At 43.5% G+C, this 20,220-nt stretch overlaps 19 non-coding genes across 19 annotated transcripts; all 19 read right to left on the reverse strand.

Moving 5' to 3' along the window:
- Positions 1–1,269: 1,269 nt before the first annotated feature.
- Positions 1,270–1,351, reverse strand: trnas-aga (transfer RNA serine (anticodon AGA)). The gene has a single exon. It is a non-coding gene; the product is annotated as a tRNA-Ser (tRNA).
- Positions 1,352–1,567: 216 nt separating this feature from the next.
- Positions 1,568–1,639, reverse strand: trnad-guc (transfer RNA aspartic acid (anticodon GUC)). Its single transcript has one exon. It is a non-coding gene; the product is annotated as a tRNA-Asp (tRNA).
- A 1,580-nt stretch (positions 1,640–3,219) lies between these two features.
- Positions 3,220–3,301, reverse strand: trnas-aga (transfer RNA serine (anticodon AGA)). Its single transcript has one exon. It is a non-coding gene; the product is annotated as a tRNA-Ser (tRNA).
- Positions 3,302–3,517: 216 nt separating this feature from the next.
- trnad-guc (transfer RNA aspartic acid (anticodon GUC)) lies at positions 3,518–3,589 on the reverse strand. Its single transcript has one exon. It is a non-coding gene; the product is annotated as a tRNA-Asp (tRNA).
- Positions 3,590–5,466: 1,877 nt separating this feature from the next.
- Positions 5,467–5,538, reverse strand: trnad-guc (transfer RNA aspartic acid (anticodon GUC)). Its single transcript has one exon. It is a non-coding gene; the product is annotated as a tRNA-Asp (tRNA).
- A 1,580-nt stretch (positions 5,539–7,118) lies between these two features.
- On the reverse strand, positions 7,119–7,200 carry trnas-aga (transfer RNA serine (anticodon AGA)). Its single transcript has one exon. It is a non-coding gene; the product is annotated as a tRNA-Ser (tRNA).
- Positions 7,201–7,416: 216 nt separating this feature from the next.
- Positions 7,417–7,488, reverse strand: trnad-guc (transfer RNA aspartic acid (anticodon GUC)). Its single transcript has one exon. It is a non-coding gene; the product is annotated as a tRNA-Asp (tRNA).
- Positions 7,489–9,068: 1,580 nt separating this feature from the next.
- On the reverse strand, positions 9,069–9,150 carry trnas-aga (transfer RNA serine (anticodon AGA)). Its single transcript has one exon. It is a non-coding gene; the product is annotated as a tRNA-Ser (tRNA).
- Positions 9,151–9,366: 216 nt separating this feature from the next.
- On the reverse strand, positions 9,367–9,438 carry trnad-guc (transfer RNA aspartic acid (anticodon GUC)). Its single transcript has one exon. It is a non-coding gene; the product is annotated as a tRNA-Asp (tRNA).
- A 1,579-nt stretch (positions 9,439–11,017) lies between these two features.
- Positions 11,018–11,099, reverse strand: trnas-aga (transfer RNA serine (anticodon AGA)). Its single transcript has one exon. It is a non-coding gene; the product is annotated as a tRNA-Ser (tRNA).
- A 216-nt stretch (positions 11,100–11,315) lies between these two features.
- On the reverse strand, positions 11,316–11,387 carry trnad-guc (transfer RNA aspartic acid (anticodon GUC)). The gene has a single exon. It is a non-coding gene; the product is annotated as a tRNA-Asp (tRNA).
- Positions 11,388–12,966: 1,579 nt separating this feature from the next.
- trnas-aga (transfer RNA serine (anticodon AGA)) lies at positions 12,967–13,048 on the reverse strand. Its single transcript has one exon. It is a non-coding gene; the product is annotated as a tRNA-Ser (tRNA).
- A 216-nt stretch (positions 13,049–13,264) lies between these two features.
- trnad-guc (transfer RNA aspartic acid (anticodon GUC)) lies at positions 13,265–13,336 on the reverse strand. Its single transcript has one exon. It is a non-coding gene; the product is annotated as a tRNA-Asp (tRNA).
- Positions 13,337–14,915: 1,579 nt separating this feature from the next.
- Positions 14,916–14,997, reverse strand: trnas-aga (transfer RNA serine (anticodon AGA)). The gene has a single exon. It is a non-coding gene; the product is annotated as a tRNA-Ser (tRNA).
- A 216-nt stretch (positions 14,998–15,213) lies between these two features.
- trnad-guc (transfer RNA aspartic acid (anticodon GUC)) lies at positions 15,214–15,285 on the reverse strand. The gene has a single exon. It is a non-coding gene; the product is annotated as a tRNA-Asp (tRNA).
- A 1,579-nt stretch (positions 15,286–16,864) lies between these two features.
- Positions 16,865–16,946, reverse strand: trnas-aga (transfer RNA serine (anticodon AGA)). The gene has a single exon. It is a non-coding gene; the product is annotated as a tRNA-Ser (tRNA).
- A 216-nt stretch (positions 16,947–17,162) lies between these two features.
- Positions 17,163–17,234, reverse strand: trnad-guc (transfer RNA aspartic acid (anticodon GUC)). The gene has a single exon. It is a non-coding gene; the product is annotated as a tRNA-Asp (tRNA).
- A 2,038-nt stretch (positions 17,235–19,272) lies between these two features.
- On the reverse strand, positions 19,273–19,354 carry trnas-aga (transfer RNA serine (anticodon AGA)). Its single transcript has one exon. It is a non-coding gene; the product is annotated as a tRNA-Ser (tRNA).
- A 216-nt stretch (positions 19,355–19,570) lies between these two features.
- Positions 19,571–19,642, reverse strand: trnad-guc (transfer RNA aspartic acid (anticodon GUC)). Its single transcript has one exon. It is a non-coding gene; the product is annotated as a tRNA-Asp (tRNA).
- Between the last annotated feature and the right edge of the window lie 578 nt (positions 19,643–20,220).

Here is a 20,220-nt window from a genome sequence, read left to right on the forward strand (position 1 = left end):
TAGAGACTAAAACAGAAAATGATGGAAATACTTCTCAGGTTAGAGGCAGGGACTAACAGAGACAGGCAAAGAAATGGACAGACCGAAATGATGGGAAAGAGAGAGCCAGTCAGACAAAGAATCTGAGAGAATCCCATTGGAACAGACGTGGGCACCGTGAGAAAGAGACAGATTGAGAGACTGAGACAAACGGAGAAACAAGGACAGACAGAGTGAGTCAGACTGAGAGAGACAAAGACTCAGACATACAAACACATACACAGCTCTGTGTAGAGAGAGAGCGAGGCAGAGACCGAGCGACACAGATACATTTCACAATTTCATTTCATTATCGGTTCAGAGTGACACATAGTTACAGAAAATTGTTGATTCAACCGATGAAAATCGGACATCACTGATCAGAATGGGAGGAAATTTGTGTTAAAATAAATAGAAACCAGGAGTGGGGAAGAACCCACGGTGGAAAACCCTTTGAAGTTAAGGCCAACGACATAACCACTCGGTTATCCTGGCCCTGTGAGAGTTTGGATTCTGTCTCTGTGACAAACTGGGCTTCAACCCCAACCCCACATACAAACACATGCACATAGTCTTTTAGTGAGCATTTACGAACATTTTTAGTAATATTTACACGGGGGCAACTCTCCTACTCTGTTTCGAGTAATGCTCTGGGACCTTTCATATCCACCCGAGGGTGCAGACGGAGCTTCAATTTAACATTTCATCCGAAAATCAACAGCTTCAACATTGCAAAATTCCCCAAGTGCTGCACTTGAGTGTTAGCCAAGATGATATGCTCAAGTCCAAGGAGTGCGATTTGAACACACAAACTCCCGATTCAGTCGAGAATGCTGCCACTGAACCAAAGCCGATACAAAAGTTCACAACCGTATTATTTTCCCCAAGTCTTTTTTATAAGTTCCAGGACATACCAAATTCATGGTGATGATTTCCACAGACAGTTGCACATACACAGAGACAAAAATAGAGATAGACAGACACAGAGACACATATAACCAAAAATTTACACGCACCAACGGGCATGCACAGATGCCTTAGACATCTCGAGGGATAGACAGGCTGAATCACTGTCGCAACTTTGACTGATTGTTGCGCTTTTTTAAACGGATGTATCGAGAATATTGCAGATTAATAAAAATGAGAACAAATGTCAGTGTTGAAAGGTGTGGGACGTTATTCCAATTATCACATGATCAGTTTGGTCGAGAACTGGTTAAATTGTGAAATGGAATGAAAAATGCTGAGAATCGTAGTCGGCAGGATTCGAACCTGCGCGGGAAAATCCCAATGGATTTCTAGTCCATCGCCTTAACCACTCGGCCACGACTACTGTGTCGCTGGCTTTTTAAACGTTACTCAGAAAAAACTCAGTCATCCATCTCTGTGCAGCAGACGGCCAAAGAATCCTGAAAAAGTCTCCGTTTGCTAAAAATCTGGAAGAGGCAAACTCCTCTACCTGTATTTTCACAGTTCGATTTCGCTCTGGAATTTTTAATATGTATCTACCAAGAAACAGAAGTAAAAATCAACATTTTAAAACATCTGCCTCCCCGTCGGGGAATTGAACCCCGGTCTCCCGCGTGACAGGCGGGGATACTCACCACTACACTAACGAGGAACTGACGGATAGCTGCTCTGTCGGAGCAGGAATCGAGCTGTGAACTGAACTGGACACCATGAGAAGTCGACAGACACATTGAGAGACAGAGACAAACCGACAAACAGGGAGAGACAGACACCGAGATAGAGACAATGAGAGACAGAAAGTGTGAGACTGAGAAGGAGAGGCAGATTGGGTGAGAAAAAGACTCAAACACATACAGAGACAGAGATTTGTGTGTTTGATCTATTATGAGAGAAAGGGAAAGAGTGAGAGAAAGACAATGATAAAGACAGTGACAAGGAGAGAGACAGATAGAGAGAAAGAGATAGAGACTAAAACAGAAAATGATGGAAATACTTCTCAGGTTAGAGGCAGGGACTAACAGAGACAGGCAAAGAAATGGACAGACCTAAATGATGGGAAAGAGAGAGCCAGTCAGACAAAGAATCTGAGAGAATCCCATTGGAACAGACGTGGGCACCGTGAGAAAGAGACAGATTGAGAGACTGAGACAAACGGAGAAACAGGGACAGACAGAGTGAGTCAGACTGAGAGAGACAAAGACTCAGACATACAAACACATACACAGCTCTGTGTAGAGAGAGAGAGAGGCAGAGACCGAGCGACACAGATACATTTCACAATTTCATTTCATTATCGGTTCAGAGTGACACATAGTTACAGAAAATTGTTGATTCAACCGATGAAAATCGGACATCACTGATCAGAATGGGAGGAAATTTGTGTTAAAATAAATAGAAACCAGGAGTGGGGAAGAACCCAATGTGGAAAACCCTTTGAAGTTAAGGCGAACGACATAACCACTCGGTTATCCTGGCCCTGTGAGAGTTTGGATTCTGTCTCTGTGACAAACTGGGCTTCAACCCCAACCCCACATACAAACACATGCACATAGTCTTTTAGTGAGCATTTACGAACATTTTTAGTAATATTTACACGGGGGCAACTCTCCTACTCTGTTTCGAGTAATGCTCTGGGACGTTTCATATCCACCCGAGGGTGCAGACGGAGCTTCAATTTAACATTTCATCCGAAAGTCAACAGCTTCAACATTGCAAAATTCCCCAAGTGCTGCACTTGAGTGTTAGCCAAGATGATATGCTCAAGTCCAAGGAGTGCGAGTTGAACACACAAACTCCTGATTCAGTCGAGAATGCTGCCACTGAACCAAAGCCGATACAAAAGTTCACAACCGTATTATTTTCCCCAAGTCATTTTTATAAGTTCCAGGACATACCAAATTCATGGTGATGATTTCCACAGACAGTTGCACATACACAGAGACACAAATAGAGATAGACAGACACAGAGACACATATAACCAAAAATTTACACGCACCAACGGGCATGCACAGATGCCTTAGACATCTCGAGGGATAGACAGGCTGAATCACTGTCGCAACTTTGACTGATTGTTGCGATTTTGTAAACGGATGTATCGTGAATATTGCAGATTAATAAAAATGAGAACAAATGTCAGTGTTGAAAGGTGTGGGACGTTATTCCAATTATCACATGATCAGTTTGGTCGAGAACTGGTTAAATTGTGAAATGGAATGAAAAATGCTGAGAATCGTAGTCGGCAGGATTCGAACCTGCGCGGGAAAATCCCAATGGATTTCTAGTCCATCGCCTTAACCACTCGGCCACGACTACTGTGTCGCTGGTTTTTTAAACGTTACTCAGAAAAAACTCAGTCATCCATCTCTGTGCAGCAGACGGCCAAAGATTCCTGAAAAAGTCTCCGTTTGCTAAAAATCTGGAAGAGGCAAACTCCTCCACCTGTATTTTCACAGTTCGATTTCGCTCTGGAATTTTTAATATGTATCTACCAAGAAACAGAAGTAAAAATCAACATTTTAAAACATCTGCCTCCCCGTCGGGGAATTGAACCCCGGTCTCCCGCGTGACAGGCGGGGATACTCACCACTACACTAACGAGGAACTGACGGACAGCTGCTCTGTCGGAGCAGGAATCGAGCTGTGAACTGAACTGGACACCATGAGAAGTCGACAGACACATTGAGAGACAGAGACAAACCGACAAACAGGGAGAGACAGACACCGAGATAGAGACAATGAGAGACAGAAAGTGTGAGACTGAGAAGGAGAGGCAGATTGGGTGAGAAAAAGACTCAAACACATACAGAGACAGAGATTTGTGTGTTTGATCTATTATGAGAGAAAGGGAAAGAGTGAGAGAAAGACAATGATAAAGACAGTGACAAGGAGAGAGAAAGATAGAGAGAAAGAGATAGAGACTAAAACAGAAAATGATGGAAATACTTCTCAGGTTAGAGGCAGGGACTAACAGAGACAGGCAAAGAAATGGACAGACCGAAATGATGGGAAAGAGAGAGCCAGTCAGACAAAGAATCTGAGAGAATCCCATTGGAACAGACGTGGGCACCGTGAGAAAGAGACAGATTGAGAGACTGAGACAAACGGAGAAACAGGGACAGACAGAGTGAGTCAGACTGAGAGAGACAAAGACTCAGACATACAAACACATACACAGCTCTGTGTAGAGAGAGAGAGAGGCAGAGACCGAGCGACACAGATACATTTCACAATTTCATTTCATTATCGGTTCAGAGTGACACATAGTTACAGAAAATTGTTGATTCAACCGATGAAAATCGGACATCACTGATCAGAATGGGAGGAAATTTGTGTTAAAATAAATAGAAACCAGGAGTGGGGAAGAACCCACGGTGGAAAACCCTTTGAAGTTAAGGCCAACGACATAACCACTCGGTTATCCTGGCCCTGTGAGAGTTTGGATTCTGTCTCTGTGACAAACTGGGCTTCAACCCCAACCCCACATACAAACACACGCACATAGTCTTTTAGTGAGCATTTACGAACATTTTTAGTAATAGTTACACGGGGGCAACTCTCCTACTCTGTTTCGAGTAATGCTCTGGGACCTTTCATATCCACCCGAGGGTGCAGACGGAGCTTCAATTTAACATTTCATCCGAAAGTCAACAGCTTCAACATTGCAAAATTCCCCAAGTGCTGCACTTGAGTGTTAGCCAAGATGATATGCTCAAGTCCAAGGAGTGCGACTTGAACACACAAACTCCTGATTCAGTCGAGAATGCTGCCACTGAACCAAAGCCGATACAAAAGTTCACAACCGTATTATTTTCCCCAAGTCTTTTTTATAAGTTCCAGGACATACCAAATTCATGGTGATGATTTCCACAGACAGTTGCACATACACAGAGACAAAAATAGAGATAGACAGACACAGAGACACATATAACCAAAAATTTACACGCACCAACGGGCATGCACCGATGCCTTAGACATCTCGAGGGATAGACAGGCTGAATCACTGTCGCAACTTTGACTGATTGTTGCGATTTTTTAAACGGATGTATCGTGAATATTGCAGATTAATAAAAATGAGAACAAATGTCAGTGTTGAAAGGTGTGGGACGTTATTCCAATTATCACATGATCAGTTTGGTCGAGAACTGGTTAAATTGTGAAATGGAATGAAAAATGCTGAGAATCGTAGTCGGCAGGATTCGCACCTGCGCGGGAAAATCCCAATGGATTTCTAGTCCATCGCCTTAACCACACGGCCACGACTACTGTGTCGCTGGCTTTTTAAACGTTACTCAGAAAAAACTCAGTCATCCATCTCTGTGCAGCATACGGTCAAAGAATCCTGAAAAAGTCTCCGTTTGCTATAAATCTGGAAGAGGCAAACTCCTCTACCTGTATTTTCACAGTTCGATTTCGCTTGGAATTTTTAATATGTATCTACCAAGAAACAGAAGTAAAAATCAACGTTTTGAAACATCTGCCTCCCCGTCGGGGAATTGAACCCCGGTCTCCCGCGTGACAGGCGGGGATACTCACCACTACACTAACGAGGAACTGACGGATAGCTGCTCTGTCGGAGCAGGAATCGAGCTGTGAACAGAACTGGACACCATGAGAAGTCGACAGACACATTGAGAGACAGAGACAAACCGACAAACAGGGAGAGACAGACACCGAGATAGAGACAATGAGAGACAGAAAGTGTGAGACTGAGAAGGAGAGGCAGATTGGGTGAGAAAAAGACTCAAACACATACAGAGACAGAGATTTGTGTGTTTGATCTATTATGAGAGAAAGGGAAAGAGTGAGAGAAAGACAATGATAAAGACAGTGACAAGGAGAGAGACAGATAGAGAGAAAGAGATAGAGACTAAAACAGAAAATGATGGAAATACTTCTCAGGTTAGAGGCAGGGACTAACAGAGACAGGCAAAGAAATGGACAGACCGAAATGATGGGAAAGAGAGAGCCAGTCAGACAAAGAATCTGAGAGAATCCCATTGGAACAGACGTGGGCAGAGTGAGAAAGAGACAGATTGAGAGACTGAGACAAACGGAGAAACAGGGACAGACAGAGTGAGTCAGACTGAGAGAGACAAAGACTCAGACATACAAACACATACACAGCTCTGTGTAGAGAGAGAGAGAGGCAGAGACCGAGCGACACAGATACATTTCACAATTTCATTTCATTATCGGTTCAGAGTGACACATAGTTACAGAAAATTGTTGATTCAACCGATGAAAATCGGACATCACTGATCAGAATGGGAGGAAATTTGTGTTAAAATAAATAGAAACCAGGAGTGGGGAAGAACCCACGGTGGAAAACCCTTTGAAGTTAAGGCGAACGACATAACCACTCGGTTATCCTGGCCCTGTGAGAGTCTGGATTCTGTCTCTGTGACAAACTGGGCTTCAATCCCAACCCCACATACAAACACATGCACAAAGTCTTTTAGTGAGCATTTACGAACATTTTTAGTAATATTTACACGGGGGCAACTCTCCTACTCTGTTTCGAGTAATGCTCTGGGACCTTTCATATCCACCCGAGGGTGCAGACGGAGCTTCAATTTAACATTTCATCCGAAAGTCAACAGCTTCAACATTGCAAAATTCCCCAAGTGCTGCACTTGAGTGTTAGCCAAGATGATATGCTCAAGTCCAAGGAGTGCGATTTGAACACACAAACTCCCGATTCAGTCGAGAATGCTGCCACTGAACCAAAGCCGATACAAAAGTTCACAACCGTATTATTTTCCCCAAGTCTTTTTTATAAGTTCCAGGACATACCAAATTCATGGTGATGATTTCCACGGACAGTTGCAGATACACAGAGACAAAAATAGAGATAGACAGACACAGAGACACATATAACCAAAAATTTACACGCACCAACGGGCATGCACAGATGCCTTAGACATCTCGAGGGATAGACAGGCTGAATCACTGTCGCAACTTTGACTGATTGTTGCGATTTTTTAAACGGATGTATCGTGAATATTGCAGATTAATAAAAATGAGAACAAATGTCAGTGTTGAAAGGTGTGGGACGTTATTCCAATTATCACATGATCAGTTTGGTCGAGAACTGGTTAAATTGTGAAATGGAATGAAAAATGCTGAGAATCGTAGTCGGCAGGATTCGAACCTGCGCGGGAAAATCCCAATGGATTTCTAGTCCATCGCCTTAACCACTCGGCCACGACTACTGTGTCGCTGGCTTTTTAAACGTTACTCAGAAAAAACTCAGTCATCCATCTCTGTGCAGCAGACGGCCAAAGAATCCTGAAAAAGTCTCCGTTTGCTAAAAATCTGGAAGAGGCAAACTCCTCTACCTGTATTTTCACAGGTCGGTTTCGCTCTGGAATTTTTAATATGTATCTACCAAGAAACAGAAGTAAAAATCAACATTTTAAAACATCTGCCTCCCCGTCGGGGAATTGAACCCCGGTCTCCCGCGTGACAGGCGGTGATACTCACCACTACACTAACGAGGAACTGACGGATCGCTGCTCTGTCGGAGCAGGAATCGAGCTGTGAACTGAACTGGACACCATGAGAAGTCGACAGACACATTGAGAGACACAGACAAACCGACAAACAGGGAGAGACAGACACCGAGATAGAGACAATGAGAGACAGAAAGTGTGAGACTGAGAAGGAGAGGCAGATTGGGTGAGAAAAAGACTCAAACACATACAGAGACAGAGATTTGTGTGTTTGATCTATTATGAGAGAAAGGGAAAGAGTGAGAGAAAGACAATGATAAAGACAGTGACAAGGAGAGAGACAGATAGAGAGAAAGAGATAGAGACTAAAACAGAAAATGATGGAAATACTTCTCAGGTTAGAGGCAGGGACTAACAGAGACAGGCAAAGAAATGGACAGACCGAAATGATGGGAAAGAGAGAGCCAGTCAGACAAAGAATCTGAGAGAATCCCATTGGAACAGACGTGGGCACCGTGAGAAAGAGACAGATTGAGAGACTGAGACAAACGGAGAAACAGGGACAGACAGAGTGAGTCAGACTGAGAGAGACAAAGACTCAGACATACAAACACATACACAGCTCTGTGTAGAGAGAGAGAGAGGCAGAGACCGAGCGACACAGATACATTTCACAATTTCATTTCATTATCGGTTCAGAGTGACACATAGTTACAGAAAATTGTTGATTCAACCGATGAAAATCGGACATCACTGATCAGAATGGGAGGAAATTTGTGTTAAAATAAATAGAAACCAGGAGTGGGGAAGAACCCAATGTGGAAAACCCTTTGAAGTTAAGGCGAACGACATAACCACTCGGTTATCCTGGCCCTGTGAGAGTTTGGATTCTGTCTCTGTGACAAACTGGGCTTCAACCCCAACCCCACATACAAACACATGCACATAGTCTTTTAGTGAGCATTTACGAACATTTTTAGTAATATTTACACGGGGGCAACTCTCCTACTCTGTTTCGAGTAATGCTCTGGGACCTTTCATATCCACCCGAGGGTGCAGACGGAGCTTCAATTTAACATTTCATCCGAAAGTCAACAGCTTCAACATTGCAAAATTCCCCAAGTGCTGCACTTGAGTGTTAGCCAAGATGATATGCTCAAGTCCAAGGAGTGCGAGTTGAACACACAAACTCCTGATTCAGTCGAGAATGCTGCCACTGAACCAAAGCCGATACAAAAGTTCACAACCGTATTATTTTCCCCAAGTCATTTTTATAAGTTCCAGGACATACCAAATTCATGGTGATGATTTTCACAGACAGTTGCACATACACAGAGACACAAATAGAGATAGACAGACACAGAGACACATATAACCAAAAATTTACACGCACCAACGGGCATGCACAGATGCCTTAGACATCTCGAGGGATAGACAGGCTGAATCACTGTCGCAACTTTGACTGATTGTTGCGATTTTGTAAACGGATGTATCGTGAATATTGCAGATTAATAAAAATGAGAACAAATGTCAGTGTTGAAAGGTGTGGGACGTTATTCCAATTATCACATGATCAGTTTGGTCGAGAACTGGTTAAATTGTGAAATGGAATGAAAAATGCTGAGAATCGTAGTCGGCAGGATTCGAACCTGCGCGGGAAAATCCCAATGGATTTCTAGTCCATCGCCTTAACCACTCGGCCACGACTACTGTGTCGCTGGTTTTTTAAACGTTACTCAGAAAAAACTCAGTCATCCATCTCTGTGCAGCAGACGGCCAAAGAATCCTGAAAAAGTCTCCGTTTGCTAAAAATCTGGAAGAGGCAAACTCCTCCACCTGTATTTTCACAGTTCGATTTCGCTCTGGAATTTTTAATATGTATCTACCAAGAAACAGAAGTAAAAATCAACATTTTAAAACATCTGCCTCCCCGTCGGGGAATTGAACCCCGGTCTCCCGCGTGACAGGCGGGGATACTCACCACTACACTAACGAGGAACTGACGGATAGCTGCTCTGTCGGAGCAGGAATCGAGCTGTGAACTGAACTGGACACCATGAGAAGTCGACAGACACATTGAGAGACAGAGACAAACCGACAAACAGGGAGAGACAGACACCGAGATAGAGACAATGAGAGACAGAAAGTGTGAGACTGAGAAGGAGAGGCAGATTGGGTGAGAAAAAGACTCAAACACATACAGAGACAGAGATTTGTGTGTTTGATCTATTATGAGAGAAAGGGAAAGAGTGAGAGAAAGACAATGATAAAGACAGTGACAAGGAGAGAGAAAGATAGAGAGAAAGAGATAGAGACTAAAACAGAAAATGATGGAAATACTTCTCAGGTTAGAGGCAGGGACTAACAGAGACAGGCAAAGAAATGGACAGACCGAAATGATGGGAAAGAGAGAGCCAGTCAGACAAAGAATCTGAGAGAATCCCATTGGAACAGACGTGGGCACCGTGAGAAAGAGACAGATTGAGAGACTGAGACAAACGGAGAAACAGGGCAGACAGAGTGAGTCAGACTGAGAGAGACAAAGACTCAGACATACAAACACATACACAGCTCTGTGTAGAGAGAGAGAGAGGCAGAGACCGAGCGACACAGATACATTTCACAATTTCATTTCATTATCGGTTCAGAGTGACACATAGTTACAGAAAATTGTTGATTCAACCGATGAAAATCGGACATCACTGATCAGAATGGGAGGAAATTTGTGTTAAAATAAATAGAAACCAGGAGTGGGGAAGAACCCAATGTGGAAAACCCTTTGAAGTTAAGGCCAACGACATAACCACTCGGTTATCCTGGCCCTGTGAGAGTTTGGATTCTGTCTCTGTGACAAACTGGGCTTCAACCCCAACCCCACATACAAACACATGCACATAGTCTTTTAGTGAGCATTTACGAACATTTTTAGTAATATTTACACGGGGGCAACTCTCCTACTCTGTTTCGAGTAATGCTCTGGGACCTTTCATATCCACCCGAGGGTGCAGACGGAGCTTCAATTTAACATTTCATCCGAAAGTCAACAGCTTCAACATTGCAAAATTCCCCAAGTGCTGTACTTGAGTGTTAGCCAAGATGCTATGCTCAAGTCCAAGGAGTGCGACTTGAACACACAAACTCCTGATTCAGTCGAGAATGCTGCCACTGAACCAAAGCCGATACAAAAGTTCACAACCGTATTATTTTCCCCAAGTCATTTTTATAAGTTCCAGGACATACCAAATTCATGGTGATGATTTCCACAGACAGTTGCACATACACAGAGACAAAAATAGAGATAGACAGACACAGAGACACATATAACCAAAAATTTACACGCACCAACGGGCATGCACAGATGCCTTAGACATCTCGAGGGATAGACAGGCTGAATCACTGTCGCAACTTTGACTGATTGTTGCTATTTTTTAAACGGATGTATCGTGAATATTGCAGATTAATAAAAATGAGAACAAATGTCAGTGTTGAAAGGTGTGGGACGTTATTCCAATTATCACATGATCAGTTTGGTCGAGAACTGGTTAAATTGTGAAATGGAATGAAAAATGCTGAGAATCGTAGTCGGCAGGATTCGAACCTGCGCGGGAAAATCCCAATGGATTTCTAGTCCATCGCCTTAACCACTCGGCCACGACTACTGTGTCGCTGGCTTTTTAAACGTTACTCAGAAAAAACTCAGTCATCCATCTCTGTGCAGCAGACGGCCAAAGAATCCTGAAAAAGTCTCCGTTTGCTAAAAATCTGGAAGAGGCAAACTCCTCCACCTGTATTTTCACAGTTCGATTTCGCTCTGGAATTTTTAATATGTATCTACCAAGAAACAGAAGTAAAAATCAACATTTTAAAACATCTGCCTCCCCGTCGGGGAATTGAACCCCGGTCTCCCGCGTGACAGGCGGGGATACTCACCACTACACTAACGAGGAACTGACGGATAGCTGCTCTGTCGGAGCAGGAATCGAGCTGTGAACTGAACTGGACACCATGAGAAGTCGACAGACACATTGAGAGACAGAGACAAACCGACAAACAGGGAGAGACAGACACCGAGATAGAGACAATGAGAGACAGAAAGTGTGAGACTGAGAAGGAGAGGCAGATTGGGTGAGAAAAAGACTCAAACACATACAGAGACAGAGATTTGTGTGTTTGATCTATTATGAGAGAAAGGGAAAGAGTGAGAGAAAGACAATGATAAAGACAGTGACAAGGAGAGAGACAGATAGAGAGAAAGAGATAGAGACTAAAACAGAAAATGATGGAAATACTTCTCAGGTTAGAGGCAGGGACTAACAGAGACAGGCAAAGAAATGGACAGACCGAAATGATGGGAAAGAGAGAGCCAGTCAGACAAAGAATCTGAGAGAATCCCATTGGAACAGACGTGGGCACCGTGAGAAAGAGACAGATTGAGAGACTGAGACAAACGGAGAAACAGGGACAGACAGAGTGAGTCAGACTGAGAGAGACAAAGACTCAGACATACAAACACATACACAGCTCTGTGTAGAGAGAGAGAGAGGCAGAGACCGAGCGACACAGATACATTTCACAATTTCATTTCATTATCGGTTCAGAGTGACACATAGTTACAGAAAATTGTTGATTCAACCGATGAAAATCGGACATCACTGATCAGAATGGGAGGAAATTTGTGTTAAAATAAATAGAAACCAGGAGTGGGGAAGAACCCACGGTGGAAAACCCTTTGAAGTTAAGGCCAACGACATAACCACTCGGTTATCCTGGCCCTGTGAGAGTTTGGATTCTGTCTCTGTGACAAACTGGGCTTCAACCCCAACCCCACATACAAACACACGCACATAGTCTTTTAGTGAGCATTTACGAACATTTTTAGTAATATTTACACGGGGGCAACTCTCCTACTCTGTTTCGAGTAATGCTCTGGGACCTTTCATATCCACCCGAGGGTGCAGACGGAGCTTCAATTTAACATTTCATCCGAAAGTCAACAGCTTCAACATTGCAAAATTCCCCAAGTGCTGCACTTGAGTGTTAGCCAAGATGATATGCTCAAGTCCAAGGAGTGCGACTTGAACACACAAACTCCTGATTCAGTCGAGAATGCTGCCACTGAACCAAAGCCGATACAAAAGTTCACAACCGTATTATGTTCCCCAAGTCTTTTTTATAAGTTCCAGACATACCAAATTCATGGTGATGATTTCCACAGACAGTTGCACATACACAGAGACAAAAATAGAGATAGACAGACACAGAGACACATATAACCAAAAATTTACACGCACCAACGGGCATGCCCAGATGCCTTAGACATCTCGAGGGATAGACAGGCTGAATCACTGTCGCAACTTTGACTGATTGTTGCTATTTTTTAAACGGATGTATCGTGAATATTGCAGATTAATAAAAATGAGAACAAATGTCAGTGTTGAAAGGTGTGGGACGTTATTCCAATTATCACATGATCAGTTTGGTCGAGAACTGGTTAAATTGTGAAATGGAATGAAAAATGCTGAGAATCGTAGTCGGCAGGATTCGAACCTGCGCGGGAAAATCCCAATGGATTTCTAGTCCATCGCCTTAACCACTCGGCCACGACTACTGTGTCGCTGGCTTTTTAAACGTTACTCAGAAAAAACTCAGTCATCCATCTCTGTGCAGCAGACGGCCAAAGAATCCTGAAAAAGTCTCCGTTTGCTAAAAATCTGGAAGAGGCAAACTCCTCCACCTGTATTTTCACAGTTCGATTTCGCTCTGGAATTTTTAATATGTATCTACCAAGAAACAGAAGTAAAAATCAACATTTTAAAACATCTGCCTCCCCGTCGGGGAATTGAACCCCGGTCTCCCGCGTGACAGGCGGGGATACTCACCACTACACTAACGAGGAACTGACGGATAGCTGCTCTGTCGGAGCAGGAATCGAGCTGTGAACTGAACTGGACACCATGAGAAGTCGACAGACACATTGAGAGACAGAGACAAACCGACAAACAGGGAGAGACAGACACCGAGATAGAGACAATGAGAGACAGAAAGTGTGAGACTGAGAAGGAGAGGCAGATTGGGTGAGAAAAAGACTCAAACACATACAGAGACAGAGATTTGTGTGTTTGATCTATTATGAGAGAAAGGGAAAGAGTGAGAGAAAGACAATGATAAAGACAGTGACAAGGAGAGAGACAGATAGAGAGAAAGAGATAGAGACTAAAACAGAAAATGATGGAAATACTTCTCAGGTTAGAGGCAGGGACTAACAGAGACAGGCAAAGAAATGGACAGACCGAAATGATGGGAAAGAGAGAGCCAGTCAGACAAAGAATCTGAGAGAATCCCATTGGAACAGACGTGGGCACCGTGAGAAAGAGACAGATTGAGAGACTGAGACAAACGGAGAAACAGGGACAGACAGAGTGAGTCAGACTGAGAGAGACAAAGACTCAGACATACAAACACATACACAGCTCTGTGTAGAGAGAGAGAGAGGCAGAGACCGAGCGACACAGATACATTTCACAATTTCATTTCATTATCGGTTCAGAGTGACACATAGTTACAGAAAATTGTTGATTCAACCGATGAAAATCGGACATCACTGATCAGAATGGGAGGAAATTTGTGTTAAAATAAATAGAAACCAGGAGTGGGGAAGAACCCACGGTGGAAAACCCTTTGAAGTTAAGGCCAACGACATAACCACTCGGTTATCCTGGCCCTGTGAGAGTTTGGATTCTGTCTCTGTGACAAACTGGGCTTCAACCCCAACCCCACATACAAACACACGCACATAGTCTTTTAGTGAGCATTTACGAACATTTTTAGTAATATTTACACGGGGGCAACTCTCCTACTCTGTTTCGAGTAATGCTCTGGGACCTTTCATATCCACCCGAGGGTGCAGACGGAGCTTCAATTTAACATTTCATCCGAAAGTCAACAGCTTCAACATTGCAAAATTCCCCAAGTGCTGCACTTGAGTGTTAGCCAAGATGATATGCTCAAGTCCAAGGAGTGCGACTTGAACACACAAACTCCTGATTCAGTCGAGAATGCTGCCACTGAACCAAAGCCGATACAAAAGTTCACAACCGTATTATGTTCCCCAAGTCTTTTTTATAAGTTCCAGACATACCAAATTCATGGTGATGATTTCCACAGACAGTTGCACATACACAGAGACAAAAATAGAGATAGACAGACACAGAGACACATATAACCAAAAATTTACACGCACCAACGGGCATGCCCAGATGCCTTAGACATCTCGAGGGATAGACAGGCTGAATCACTGTCGCAACTTTGACTGATTGTTGCTATTTTTTAAACGGATGTATCGTGAATATTGCAGATTAATAAAAATGAGAACAAATGTCAGTGTTGAAAGGTGTGGGACGTTATTCCAATTATCACATGATCAGTTTGGTCGAGAACTGGTTAAATTGTGAAATGGAATGAAAAATGCTGAGAATCGTAGTCGGCAGGATTCGAACCTGCGCGGGAAAATCCCAATGGATTTCTAGTCCATCGCCTTAACCACTCGGCCACGACTACTGTGTCGCTGGCTTTTTAAACGTTACTCAGAAAAAACTCAGTCATCCATCTCTGTGCAGCAGACGGCCAAAGAATCCTGAAAAAGTCTCCGTTTGCTAAAAATCTGGAAGAGGCAAACTCCTCCACCTGTATTTTCACAGTTCGATTTCGCTCTGGAATTTTTAATATGTATCTACCAAGAAACAGAAGTAAAAATCAACATTTTAAAACATCTGCCGCCCCGTCGGGGAATTGAACCCCGGTCTCCCGCGTGACAGGCGGGGATACTCACCACTACACTAACGAGGAACTGACGGATAGCTGCTCTGTCGGAGCAGGAATCGAGCTGTGAACTGAACTGGACACCATGAGAAGTCGACAGACACATTGAGAGACAGAGACAAACCGACAAACAGGGAGAGACAGACACCGAGATAGAGACAATGAGAGACAGAAAGTGTGAGACTGAGAAGGAGAGGCAGATTGGGTGAGAAAAAGACTCAAACACATACAGAGACAGAGATTTGTGTGTTTGATCTATTATGAGAGAAAGGGAAAGAGTGAGAGAAAGACAATGATAAAGACAGTGACAAGGAGAGAGACAGATAGAGAGAAAGAGATAGAGACTAAAACAGAAAATGATGGAAATACTTCTCAGGTTAGAGGCAGGGACTAACAGAGACAGGCAAAGAAATGGACAGACCGAAATGATGGGAAAGAGAGAGCCAGTCAGACAAAGAATCTGAGAGAATCCCATTGGAACAGACGTGGGCACCGTGAGAAAGAGACAGATTGAGAGACTGAGACAAACGGAGAAACAGGGACAGACAGAGTGAGTCAGACTGAGAGAGACAAAGACTCAGACATACAAACACATACACAGCTCTGTGTAGAGAGAGAGAGAGGCAGAGACCGAGCGACACAGATACATTTCACAATTTCATTTCATTATCGGTTCAGAGTGACACATAGTTACAGAAAATTGTTGATTCAACCGATGAAAATCGGATATCACTGATCAGAATGGGAGGAAATTTGTGTTAAAATAAATAGAAACCAGGAGTGGGGAAGAACCCACGGTGGAAAACCCTTTGAAGTTAAGGCCAACGACATAACCACTCGGTTATCCTGGCCCTGTGAGAGTTTGGATTCTGTCTCTGTGACAAACTGGGCTTCAACCCCAACCCCACATACAAACACACGCACATAGTCTTTTAGTGAGCATTTACGAACATTTTTAGTAATATTTACACGGGGGCAACTCTCCTACTCTGTTTCGAGTAATGCTCTGGGACCTTTCATATCCACCCGAGGGTGCAGACGGAGCTTCAATTTAACATTTCATCCGAAAGTCAACAGCTTCAACATTGCAAAATTCCCCAAGTGCTGCACTTGAGTGTTAGCCAAGATGATATGCTCAAGTCCAAGGAGTGCGACTTGAACACACAAACTCCTGATTCAGTCGAGAATGCTGCCACTGAACCAAAGCCGATACAAAAGTTCACAACCGTATTATGTTCCCCAAGTCTTTTTTATAAGTTCCAGACATACCAAATTCATGGTGATGATTTCCACAGACAGTTGCACATACACAGAGACAAAAATAGAGATAGACAGACACAGAGACACATATAACCAAAAATTTACACGCACCAACGGGCATGCCCAGATGCCTTAGACATCTCGAGGGATAGACAGGCTGAATCACTGTCGCAACTTTGACTGATTGTTGCGATTTTTTAAACGGATGTATCGTGAATATTGCAGATTAATAAAAATGAGAACAAATGTCAGTGTTGAAAGGTGTGGGACGTTATTCCAATTATCACATGATCAGTTTGGTCGAGAACTGGTTAAATTGTGAAATGGAATGAAAAATGCTGAGAATCGTATTCGGCAGGATTCGAACCTGCGCGGGAAAATCCCAATGGATTTCTAGTCCATCGCCTTAACCACTCGGCCACGACTACTGTGTCGCTGGCTTTTTAAACGTTACTCAGAAAAAACTCAGTCATCCATCTCTGTGCAGCAGACGGCCAAAGAATCCTGAAAAAGTCTCCGTTTGCTAAAAATCTGGAAGAGGCAAACTCCTCTACCTGTATTTTCACAGTTCGATTTCGCTCTGGAATTTTTAATATGTATCTACCAAGAAACAGAAGTAAAAATCAACATTTTAAAACATCTGCCTCCCCGTCGGGGAATTGAACCCCGGTCTCCCGCGTGACAGGCGGGGACACTCACCACTACACTAACGAGGAACTGACGGATAGCTGCTCTGTCGGAGCAGGAATCGAGCTGTGAACAGAACTGGACACCATGAGAAGTCGACAGACACATTGAGAGACAGAGACAAACCGACAAACAGGGAGAGACAGACACCGAGATAGAGACAATGAGAGACAGAAAGTGTGAGACTGAGAAGGAGAGGCAGATTGGGTGAGAATAAGACTCAAACACATACAGAGACAGAGATTTGTGTGTTTGATCTATTATGAGAGAAAGGGAAAGAGTGAGAGAAAGACAATAGAAACATAGAAACATAGAAAATAGGTGCAGGAGCAGGCCATTCAGCCCTTCTAGCCTGCACCGCCATTCAATGAGTTCATGGCTGAACATGAAACTTCAGTACCCCCTTCCTGCTTTCTCGCCATAACCCTTGATCCCCCGAGTAGTAAGGACTTCATCTAACTCCCTTTTGAATATATTTAGTGAATTGGCCTCAACTACTTTCTGTGGTAGAGAATTCCACAGTTTCACCACTCTCTGGGTGAAGAAGTTTCTCCTCATCTCGGTCCTAAATGGCTTACCCCTTATCCTCAGACTGTGACCCCTGGTTCTGGACTTCCCCAACATTGGGAACATTCTTTCTGCATCTAACCTGTCTAAACCCGTCAGAATTTTAAACGTTTCTATGAGGTCCCCTCTCATTCTTCTGAACTCCAGTGAATACAAGCCCAATTGATCCAATCTTTCTTGATAGGTCAGTCCCGCCATCCCGGGATAAAGACAGTGACAAGGAGAGAGACAGATAGAGAGAAAGAGATAGAGACTAAAACAGAAAATGATGGAAATACTTCTCAGGTTAGAGACAGGCAAAGAAATGGACAGACCGAAATGATGGGAAAGAGAGAGCCAGTCAGACAAAGAATCTGAGAGAATCCCATTGGAACAGACGTGGGCACCGTGAGAAAGAGACAGATTGAGAGACTGAGACAAACGGAGAAACAGGGACAGACAGAGTGAGTCAGACTGAGAGAGACAAAGACTCAGACATACAAACACATACACAGCTCTGTGTAGAGAGAGAGAGAGGCAGAGACCGAGCGACACAGATACATTTCACAATTTTATTTCATTATCGGTTCAGAGTGACACATAGTTACAGAAAATTGTTGATTCAACCGATGAAAATCGGACATCACTGATCAGAATGGGAGGAAATTCGTGTTAAAATAAATAGAAACCAGGAGTGGGGAAGAACCCAATGTGGAAAACCCTTTGAAGTTAAGGCCAACGACATAACCACTCGGTTATCCTGGCCCTGTGAGAGTTTGGATTCTGTCTCTGTGACAAACTGGGCTTCAACCCCAACCCCACATACAAACACATGCACATAGTCTTTTAGTGAGCATTTACGAACATTTTTAGTAATATTTACACGGGGGCAACTCTCCTACTCTGTTTCGAGTAATGCTCTGGGACCTTTCATATCCACCCGAGGGTGCAGACGGAGCTTCAATTTAACATTTCATCCGAAAGTCAACAGCTTCAACATTGCAAAATTCCCCAAGTGCTGCACTTGAGTGTTAGCCAAGATGATATGCTCAAGTCCAAGGAGTGCGACTTGAACACACAAACTCCTGATTCAGTCGAGAATGCTGCCACTGAACCAAAGCCGATACAAAAGTTCACAACCGTATTATTTTCCCCAAGTCATTTTTATAAGTTCCAGGACATACCAAATTCATGGTGATGATTTCCACAGACAGTTGCACATACACAGAGACAAAAATAGAGATAGACAGACACAGAGACACATATAACCAAAAATTTACACGCACCAACGGGCATGCACAGATGCCTTAGACATCTCGAGGGATAGACAGGCTGAATCACTGTCGCAACTTTGACTGATTGTTGCGATTTTTTAAACGGATGTATCGTGAATATTGCAGATTAATAAAAATGAGAACAAATGTCAGTGTTGAAAGGTGTGGGACGTTATTCCAATTATGACATGATCAGTTTGGTCGAGAACTGGTTAAATTGTGAAATGGAATGAAAAATGCTGAGAATCGTAGTCGGCAGGATTCGAACCTGCGCGGGAAAATCCCAATGGATTTCTAGTCCATCGCCTTAACCACTCGGCCACGACTACTGTGTCGCTGGTTTTTTAAACGTTACTCAGAAAAAACTCAGTCATCCATCTCTGTGCAGCAGACGGCCAAAGAATCCTGAAAAAGTCTCCGTTTGCTAAAAATCTGGAAGAGGCAAACTCCTCTACCTGTATTTTCACAGTTCGATTTCGCTCTGGAATTTTTAATATGTATCTACCAAGAAACAGAAGTAAAAATCAACATTTTAAAACATCTGCCTCCCCGTCGGGGAATTGAACCCCGGTCTCCCGCGTGACAGGCGGGGATACGCACCACTACACTAACGAGGAACTGACGGATAGCTGCTCTGTCGGAGCAGGAATCGAGCTGTGAACTGAACTGGACACCATGAGAAGTCGACAGACACATTGAGAGACAGAGACAAACCGACAAACAGGGAGAGACAGACACCGAGATAGAGACAATGAGAGACAGAAAGTGTGAGACTGAGAAGGAGAGGCAGATTGGGTGAGAAAAAGACTCAAACACATACAGAGACAGAGATTTGTGTGTTTGATCTATTATGAGAGAAAGGGAAAGAGTGAGAGAAAGACAATGATAAAGACAGTGACAAGGAGAGAGACAGATAGAGAGAAAGAGATAGAGACTAAAACAGAAAATGATGGAAATACTTCTCAGGTTAGAGGCAGGGACTAACAGAGACAGTCAAAGAAATGGACAGACCGAAATGATGGGAAAGAGAGAGCCAGTCAGACAAAGAATCTGAGAGAATCCCATTGGAACAGACGTGGGCACCGTGAGAAAGAGACAGATTGAGAGACTGAGACAAACGGAGAAACAGGGACAGACAGAGTGAGTCAGACTGAGAGAGACAAAGACTCAGACATACAAACACATACACAGCTCT

Source organism: Pristiophorus japonicus, unplaced genomic scaffold (assembly GCF_044704955.1).
Source record: "Pristiophorus japonicus isolate sPriJap1 unplaced genomic scaffold, sPriJap1.hap1 HAP1_SCAFFOLD_572, whole genome shotgun sequence".
Classification (NCBI taxonomy): domain Eukaryota; kingdom Metazoa; phylum Chordata; class Chondrichthyes; family Pristiophoridae; genus Pristiophorus; species Pristiophorus japonicus.